Here is a 10,785-nt window from a genome sequence, read left to right on the forward strand (position 1 = left end):
CAGATGGGGAAGTATTTATTATGATCATGCAGCAAGGATATTAAGATGGAGTGGTGACGGCAAAGCCATCAATAGTGGTTGCAGGAATCTCGACATGCTTGGCAGTGGAAAACTATCGCAGGAAGTCATCTTTGCTCAAAGGTTTATGGTATAGGTGCAACCGATGACCGTTGACTAACAATTTAAACTTAATAGGATCTATGGTAGATAATTTGACAGCACCATTAGAAAATGTTTTAATTATTTCATAAGGTCCTAACCACCGTGTTTGTAATTTTCCCAAATTATCTTTATACCTGGAATCATAGAGTAGAGCCCAATCTCTTGGTTGGAATGATTTGTCCTTTATATAGCATTCATGCCACTTCATGCGATAGTTTTTAATAGATTCAGTATGCTGCAGAGCGGACTTCCTTATCTCATCTAAAGCATTAAGCTACATGAGCCTTTCTTCTTGTGCTGCAGACAAAAGCATATCTAAGAAAATAGTTGTTCCGAAAGTTTTATGTTCAAACTCCACAAGCATCATTGCTTTTGTCCCATATACTATTTCAAATGGTGTAAACCCTGTTGTAGTTTTCCAGGTGGTTCTATAAGCCCATACAACTTCAAATAATCTGGTAGACCAATCTTTTCTATTGAGTGCTATTGATTTGGTCAATATTGATTCAAGCTCCTTGTTAGTAACTTCTGCTTGGCCATTAGCCTGTGGATGATAAGGAGTGGATTTCCTATGCCTAACATTGTATTCATTAACTAAGGCTGTGATTAGAGTGGAGGTGAACTGTGCCCCTTGATCTGTCACTATTTCTCTAGGAACTCCATACCGAGTGAAGATTTCTTCATATAAGAATTTTGCCACCTTATTGTCTTTGGCATGCTTCAAGGCTTTGACCTCTACCCATTTAGTAACATAGTCAGTACAAACAAGAATGCAGGAGCGACCATTTGATGGTGGATCAATTGGCCCAACAAAGTCTAGGCCCCATTTGTCAAATGGTGTAACAACCACCTAAGAGTGTAGAGGCATTTAATCAAACTAGGTTGGTCTGCCCATTCTTTGACATCTGTCAGATTTTCTTGTGTATTTAACTGCATCCTTGTGCAAGGTTGGCCAATAGTACCCTGTAGTTAATATCTTAAGAGTTGTTCTTTTGGCTACAAAATGACCTCCACAAGGTTCATCATGACAAGCATGAAGTATATCATACGTCTCATCTTCCCTTACACAACACCTCATAACTTGATCTAGCCCTATATAAAATAAGCAATCTGCTATCCATAAGAAGTTGAAACTCTTTTCTACTAGCAGTCTTTTCTCTTTGGGTGAGAAATGTGGGGGTGTCTTGTTAGCTGCTAGGTAGTCGGCTATGTCAACATACCATGGACTATGTAAAATGATGAAAAACAAATGCTCATCTAGAAAGGAATCATTAAGGACCTCCTTATTGTCTGGTGTGTGAATCCTTAACAAAAAATCTGCCACTGCATTTGCTTTTGCTGGTTTATCAATGATATTAATATCAAATTCTTGCATTAATAATAACCATCTTGCCAATCTACCTGTAATGGAGCTTTTGTTCATGAGTTACTTTATGGCTGCATGATCAATATGTATAAATATTTGATATCTAATTATATAGTGTCTGAACTTATTAAGGGCATAGATGATAGCTAACATCTCCTTTTCAATAACAGTGTAATTCAGTTATGGTCCTTGCAAATTTTTACTGATGTAATAAATTGCATTTTCCAGAACTCCTTGCTTCTACCCCAAAACTGCTCCTATTACAAAATCGGATGCATCTGTATAAATGTGAAAAGGAATTGACCAATCAGGTCCTTTAAGCACAGGGCCCTGGGTTAAGACTTCTTTTAGTTGAGAAAATGATTTTTCACATGTAACTGTCCATTCAAACTTAACTTCCTTTGTCAATAAAGAATATAATGGCCCTGATTTTTGACTAAAGTCCTTGACAAATATCCTATTGCATGGCCTAGAAAACTTCTCACATCCTTTTGTTTAACAGGGGCAAGAAGATCAAGTATTATTTTTATTTAAGTTGGATCCACTTGAATACCTGATTGAGAGATTCGATGCCCCAACACTATACCTTCTTGCATCATCATAATTTTTTTTTCACTGTAAGGATAAATTGTGATCTTCACACCGCTGCAATACTTTGGTCAGATTTTATAATGCCTCCTTAAATGTAGTTCCATAAGTAGTAAATTCATCCATGTATATTTCCATACAATCATGGTATATGCCTGAAAATATACCGAGGATAGCCCTTTGAAAGGTTGCAGGAGCATTACATAAACCAAAAGGAAGGGCTGAATAGGCATATGTGCCCCAAGGGCAGGTAAAGGTAGTATTTTCCTGATCTTCTGGAGCTATTCTAATTTGATTATAAGCACTAAACCCATCCAAAAATGAAAAGTATTGCTTACCCGCTAGAGAGTCTAACACTTGATCTATAAATGGAAGTGGAAAGTGATCCATTTTAGTAGCAGTGTTGAGCTCCCTATAGTCCACACAAACTCTCCATTTTCCTCCTTTCTTTGGAACTATAACCAGAGGAGAAACCCATTGACTATTTGAAATAGGGTAGATGAATCCTACATGAAGCAACTTTTGCAGTTCCTCTTTAACTATTTCCCTTAAAGCAATATTAATCCTTCGTTGAGGCTGTCTAATTGGTTTACAATCTTCTTTGATATAAATTATATGGGTGCACGATGTAGGATTTAATCCTTTCATGTCCTGATAATCCCATGCAAAAGCTTGTTGTTGGGCTTTGAGTAATTATGTTAATGACAATATTTGATCTTCTGCTAATTGATTATTTATATTCAGATTTCTCCCTGCAGCAACTTCTATTTGAATTACTGATTCTGCATTAGATATTTCAGATAGACAAGAGGTTTGAATCTCCTGTGGTAGCAATGTGTGAAACATATCTGTGGCTGCAGGAGAATTTAAAAAGCCTGCAGATGGAAGAAGGGTATGCAAAGGACTTACTGGTATACCCAATGACTGTTGAGCTGCTCCATAATGATTTTTTATGATGTTAGAGAGTACTGTATCATCCTCTTGAAGTGCTATGAATGGGTCCCTTGATAAAATCATTAGTTGTTGAACAAAATTAATTTCCTCGACTTCTTCTCCTATGTCTAGCCACACTACTCGTTCTTGATCAAGTTGTGGTTGTGTTAGAGAATAGAATGCAAGTTTTTTAGTAGTAATACCATCTGAAATTGTCATATCTCTGGATCTACAACCTATATATGCATCAGTTGTTGCCAACCAAGGTCTTCCCAAAATAATTGGATATCCACCTAATGTTGCCTTGGGAGGGAGGATTATGAAATCAGCAGTATATTCCCAAAAATCTAATGTGACAACAATATCTTCAACCATTCCTTTAGGTTGAACAGTGGAGTTGTCAGCAAGCTGCAGAACCGTTGGAGTTGATATGAGACTAGTAATGCTAAGTTGTTGCATGACATCCTTAGTCATCACATTTATTGCTACTCCTAAGTCTATCAAGGTATTTCTTATTTGAGTTTCATTAATAACTACCTTGCCAATAGGGCTACCTGGGTCAGAATATTTAGGGACTGTTATTTTTCCTAACATAATATCAGCCAACTGTCCTACCACATGCACTATTTTTTGATCTTTTTTCTTCCTCCTAGAATGCCTCTTTAATAGATTTTCCATATATGAGAATATCTTTAATAGCTTGAAACAATGGGATTTTAACACATATATGTTTTAGCTAATCAAGAAGATCAAAAGCTATATCATCCCGCTACCTAGATACTTCTACCTGCAATCTCTGAGGAAATGTGGGAGTTCTTATAGGTATATCTGAAGTTTCAGACTGCTGAATCTACTCAGGGTTTCTAGATTTATCAGGTATGCTTTCCTGAGCAATCTCCTCCATTGGTAACTCTGGTATGATTGGAGGAGATGGAGTAGTCAATATTGTTCTTGACCCCAAATGAATATCACTTATATTGAGAGAGTATGCAAGATGGTTATAAGGATCAGTTGAAAATTTTTTTTGTTGTTGTTGTGGTTTATTATTTGGATTTGGAATAGGTTGAGTTAGCAGTTGGGTTGGCTTGGATGAAATGGAAGTAGGAGCTCGTGGCATTAAAGCTAGTTGTTGGGAGTGTTGTTATGGTTGCAGGAAACCTGATGACTGGTTTGCCCATTGCTGTCCTCCCCTCCATTGTGGTGATTTCTTCTAGTTACCTTGAGGGGAAGACCAATTCCCTTGTGGCTGCTGCCATTGAGACAAGGAACTCTGATAATTTGACCAAGGTTTTTGAGAGTTATTCCAAGACCGAGGAGTATAATTTCCAAAACTTTGGGAATATGGTGGTTACCACTGATTGTTTTGTGCATTGAAGTTCATATAAGGATTAGAAAATGACAATGGATCCTGTGGCATACCTTGTCTTGGAGGCCAAGGCATTCATTGTGCAACATAAAACAGTTGTTCATCATCTCCGTAAACAGGCTTAAAATCTGGGGAACTTTGCTCGCTATCAATTTTAGCTAACAATTTGCATCTATAATCCTTCTTCTTTTGTCGACAGTGAGGACAAAATTCAGCAAGCATAGCCTCTACCTCCTCATGCTTCTTCTTTGCCTGTAGTGTATCCAATTGGGTATCCATATTATTAATTATATCTTCTTTAAAATCCTTCAACATATGAGTTATTTCTATTCTTGAGACTGTTGAAGATAACTTTGCAATTGAAGAACCAGGCCTATAATGTCTTCCCCTTTTTGTTGCAGCTTTTGAATACTTTTGATAGATTTGTTTGATATCATCCCATTGAACTTGAGTAATTTCTCCTCCTCCCATTAGATCTAAGGAGTCAACATAGTCATCATTGATGCTCGTCAGAAAAAATCAACTTCATAGAATCTTCACTTAGATTACTATGTTTGGATTTGCTGACACTAAATAAAAACCTTTTCAAATAGTCTTCCAAGCTCTCATATTCTTTTTGTGTCATTCTGAAGATATCATCACCATGTCGGTCCATTCCCCTGCAATAGTCTTTATACTTATCTAAGAAGTTTGTTTTCATTTCCTCCCAGGTAGTGATTACATTTCATCCTAAACTCATAAGCCATCTCAAGGCAACTTCTTTCAAAGTAGTAGGGAATAATTTGAGTTTATGAGCATCAGTGGTATAATCACAACTTCTGCAAAGGATATCAAATTCAAACAAAAAGGTGTCTGGATCTTCCGTTACCAATCCATGGAATTTTGGAAGTGAAGAGGCTGGTATATTTTTCAAATTTGCATTATTATGCAAGTCAAGAATGTTAGGATTAATGACAGTCCCAAAGATACTGAGAGTGGGGGGGGGGGGGTGAATCAGTATCTAACCGGTTGACATAATATTTGACCTTATTAAGTATTTTGCATTCTAAAATAGTGTACCGGTAAATAAGAGTTAATGTAGTAAATAGGAACAATAAATACATCATAGAAAACACACCATAACATAAGATGTTTAACGAGGAAACCCAATGTGGGAAAAACCTTGGTGGGATTTGTGACCCACAATATTCACTGATTGGCCAATGAATGGATATTACTTACAATATGGTGCTTGCACATGCAGGAATGCCAACTGGCTAGAGCTCACTGCTCAATTCACAAAATGGAAGTCTCACTGACTCACAAAATGGATTGTGAGAATCCAATACAATATACTGCTACAATTCAGCATCTGCTATGCTAGGTTCAGTGCCGGTTTAAGCTCATACTATAACCATAAACCTTATACAAAATCTGCCTTAATATTCGCTCATCTCTTCTACCTATCTTCACATCTCTTATTCTTCCATATCAAAATGATTTACAAGATCTCATACATATATGAGTCTATTACAATATACCATGTCGGCTTTACAAAAGATATTTACAATTAAATACAATAAACAAAATTTTGTTCCTATCAGCTGGGGTGTCGGTATGCATTGTTGCCGCTGCTGGTGAAGTGCCTGTCGGTTTTTTACCAGATGAATGCCACAAGGTTTCCTAAAGGTTTCGACAAGGTTTCCACAACACCTTCAATTCTCATTAGAGTGTATAATGCCAACAATCTCCCCCTTTGGCATTGATGGCAACACTCATGAGAAAAATCCCAAAACTGTTCCAAAAAGTGAAGTCCAAAAAATTACCAAAAATGTGTGCTCCCCTTGAGCACATGATCTCCTCTGATTAGCCATTTTTCTCTGTCCACTACTCCCCCTTTGACATCAATGACAAAGGTTGTCAGAAATTGTCAAATGAGTGCAAAATTTCACCTCGAAGTTTGTAACTGGTTGGTTACAATCTGAAATATATCAGCCAAAACCAAGTTTAAACTCTGTATGAATCTGTTACTATCATTCATGGTTGCCTTAGTTCTTTGGATTGTGCCAGTGAGATGATGCATATGCTCCTCTAGTGACCTTTCCCCTTGAATCAATGCCTTAGAGATCTCATTCCTCAGAGAGATAAGGTTGTCCAATTTTGAATATGAGTTTATGCTTAAGCTCTCTGGCATTTGCCTTGATCCTTGCTTTTTCTTTCTCTAATTTCTCCAATTTTTCTTCAAATCCAGCTATTTCTTGCTCAATAACTGATATAGGTTCGGATGAACCAATAATATTATCAGCTATATCATCTATTTCCTTTTGTACTCTACTTATTTCCTTTTCAATGTCCTGTGTCAATAGATGTGGCTTGCATGTATCTCTGTACAGTTCCTTGTATTCCAAGATTGTTGTATTCAGTGCCGGTAAAAGTGTGTTAATGTGTTCTGTGCACTTATTTATTGTGTCCTCAAAGTAGTTTTCTTTTTCTTTTTCCATTTTTTCTTTGAATGTTTCCTCATTTACTTGATAAACTGTTATTACATTTCCAACAATGAATTTAGACAATGTGTCTAACTGACTTAAAGAGTCCTTTACATGATCTAAATTGCATTTTGGTGCAATCATCTTAAGAATAGGTATAGTATCATTAATTGTCTTGTAGGCCAATGCATTACAGTCTGTTATCTTCTTAATTGAGTCCAGAAGTACCTCTATCACATTTGTAGGTCTGAATTCACTTAGTGAAGTATTTGATGTCTGACCAACTGCCTTTACTATCTCAGTGCTTGCAGTATTAGTAACCAATTTGCTTGTATCAACCTCCGGTGGATCAGTCTGAGTTTTCATTTCAACTAACAATAGTTTGGGTTTCTCAGTGATTACCGATTGCACTATCTCAATATGTACCTGTGTATCTGTCGGTTTCTCTGTGTTATCTACTGTCGGTATCTCTGTCACTGTCTCTGTAGGTTTTTCAGTGCTAGCATCAATACTGTCAGTATTCATTCCACTGTCCAAAGGTTCCCCTGAAAGCTCTATTTTCTCTATTTGTATTCCAACCTCAATATTTTCTGTCAGTTGCTTAGCAATGTTTCCAGTGTTAGCAATATCTTTCTTTACCTTAGTGTTGTCCTTGTCCACAACAATGTTCACTTCCTGAGTATCAATATTCATTGTGAATAAAATTTCTGATTCAGGGTTAGTGTCCTCATGTGTTGTGTCTACATTTTCAGTAGCTGGTATTTCCTTAGTATGTGCCGGTGTAGTAACCAAGGGTGGTGGTAGGTTCTCAGTTATTTTTATGTTTGGTATTCCACCAACTTTGTCTTTCCCTTTGTCTCTGTCCTTCTGATAAACCTTGAAAGTTTTCTTGGGTCTGTTTAATTCTTCCTGATTTTCCTTCTCTACAAAAAAGACATCCCATTTATCTGTTGTTTCCTCTGCAATTTCATTGACTCTTCCAACCATTAAGCTCACTTGCCGGTGACCGCTAGCAAAAACTGATCTGTTAGCCTCACAAATTAATTCATCAATCTCTTCTTTAGAGCCAACTGGATGTACAACTAGAAGTTTTTCAATCTTAAGTTTCTTATCTAACTCCATAACTGAAATCCTTTTTGCATCTAACCTTCTATACAATTCATTTGGCAAATCATCTACAACTTCAATTAATACTTTCTTGTAAATATCCAGATGTAGAATTATGTTGTTCTCAATAATTTCCTTCTTAGAATCAATGAATGTATTATATTTTGCTCACATTTGTTAAGTTGTCATCATCAGTGATTTCACTCAGTAAGTTATCCAAAGGTGGTATAACCTATTTTTGTTTCTTCTTGGGTGTTAGCTTCTTTTCCGGTTGCCTTACCACTTGTTGCTTCTTTCTTGTTTTCTTGGGTGAAGGAGAGGGTACCAGTGAGGGTTTTCTCTTCCTATCAACTATCTTAAACTCAACAAGTATCTCACTGTTAGATGATGTACCAACCGGTGAGATATGTGCCTCCGGTTGCAATCCTTCCAGTTCACTTTCCTTAATTCCATTTATGTTCATGATGTTTTCTTTGATTTCCTTTACTTGTTTTGTTTCACTCCTTATGTACTTTTCTCTTTTCTTTCTCTGTTTCATTGTTTGTACACTACTCTCAATTGTTTCTGCATTACCAAAGACCTTTTCTATGGGTTCTCTAGGTGCTTCTAATATGGCTTTAGCATAAGTTTCAATAATATTTACATTTGTCGCATACCCCATTTCAGTTACCCATACAGTTCTAGGAAGAATTGTTTCCATCCATATTTCATCCTTTTTAATCACAAAACATATTTCTTTGTTATATTTGTCTACTACACTTTGTGGTAGTCTCTCTCTGGTTTTCATTTTGGCTTGGAAATATTTGAAATACTCAGTTATATTATTTTCTTTATCAGTACCCATGTCGGTGAAGGCTTATTGCAATTGTTTGCCTACCGGTATGTCATATCCAAAATCTTTCTTTCCAATACCGGGAACTTCTTTTGAGAAATACAACATAAGGCATACCAAAAGGTTACCAAAATGAAATGTTCCTTTTTTTATCACCTTTTATTTTTTTTAGGTTATCTATCAGTTAATTCCTTAGCCATTCACACACATCTATTTTTGCATCATTATTTACCATATCATAAGCACTTTTAATGCAAAGACTAGAAACTGAATTAAGTCTGTTTGCATGTGTGGTCTTGTAACCTAAGATCACACTTATGAATCTCACATTTATATCCATGATGTCTATAGACGTCTAAAAATGGTCAACGTTTGTGGAGTCATACTTTAACATTTGCGCATTGCCTTATTTTAGGGTTCTTGCATTGCATTAACATTTCTTCTATGTTGCGCACTTGGCTTTTATCATTTGCGAGCATCAAGTCCTTCTTTTGCATTCCTCATTTTCCTCGCTTTTAAATTAGGTCTTGTCGATAGCAATCTTTAGTCATGATTTTGGTCGATCTTATCCTGTCGCATCATGGTGTGTGCTCATTTATCATCATTTTGGACATCGTCAATCCTAATCGATGATATAATTAGGGTTTTTTCCTCTTGTCAATCTTTCAATCATCTTTAGCTTGTTAGTAATCATTTGTGATTATCAACTTGTCAATCTCGTCATTTTACGATCGATTCGTCATCGATCCTTGTCCTTGTTAGCCTTGTCATTTTGCGATCGATTCGTCATCGATCCTTGTCCTTTTCAATCTTGTCATTTTGTGATCGATTCGTCATCGATCCTTGTCCTTTTCAATCATGTCAATTTGGATCGATTAGTCATTGTTCCTCGTCAATTGGCGCCTATCAATTTGATCTCCTTGTCAATCTTGGTCAATTTGTCATTGATTTTTGTCAACCAATCTCAATCATTTATCAACATTGGTCTTTTGTCAATCAGAATCATGATCGAACCTACATTAATTTCTTGTTGTCTTGACCTAATTCCTTTTCCTCTTATTTCTAGGGTTTTATGATTTGTTCATTTAATCCTTTTCTTCTTCTTTGTGGGTTAAATAAATCTATTTATTTAGTCCTAGGTCTCTTTCATGAATTAATTAATGGATGAAAACCTATTAATTAATTCACCTAATTTCTATTTCATCTTTTTCCTCAAATTTCTAATTTGCTAATTTCTCCTATTTCCTAATTTCTATTTCAATCTTGTCATAATTTGTCATACATCTTGCATAGCAACTTATCATAATTTGTGCATAATTTGTCATACACCTTGCATAGAAATTGTCATACATTTGTCATAATTTTGCCATTCTTGATTTGAATTTCCTTTCAAATCTCTTCATGCTAATCTTGTCCTCTCTCCAATTTGTCTATAAATTGGATGATTTTCTTCAATGAAGGGATCAATCAATCACATTTTTGAGTAACCTTATGCTACGAATTTCATCTCTCAACAACTTGCTTTCCACTTGCATTTTGCACTTGTAGGTGAGATCCACATCAAATTTGAAGGTGAAAGAAGAACAATGGAGCCACATGAAGGAGATATCTGTGTTGGTTTTCTTTAATTTCATTTGATTTAAATATCTTGTCTTTATGTCTTCATTGATTGGATTGGGATTGCTTTCATAGCAACTTTAGGTTTTGTGGTTGTCCTAATTGTTATTGCTTTGATGATTTTCAATTTCCTGATCTACATTTTTGGTGAACCCGACGTGAACTAACCCCTTAACTATATTTTGAGTGCTTTTGAGCTGTCTGCAGGTAAAAAACTCAAGAAATAGGGTGATTCAGAGCTTTCTGGACACTTCTGCGCCTGTGTTGAGGCATTTTGCGCCTATGTTGATGGGTTCTGCGCCTGTGTTGAGGCATTCTGTGCCTGTGTTGAGGAATTCTATGCCTGTGT

Source organism: Cryptomeria japonica, chromosome 4 (assembly GCF_030272615.1).
Source record: "Cryptomeria japonica chromosome 4, Sugi_1.0, whole genome shotgun sequence".
NCBI classification, from domain to species: Eukaryota; Viridiplantae; Streptophyta; class Pinopsida; order Cupressales; family Cupressaceae; genus Cryptomeria; species Cryptomeria japonica.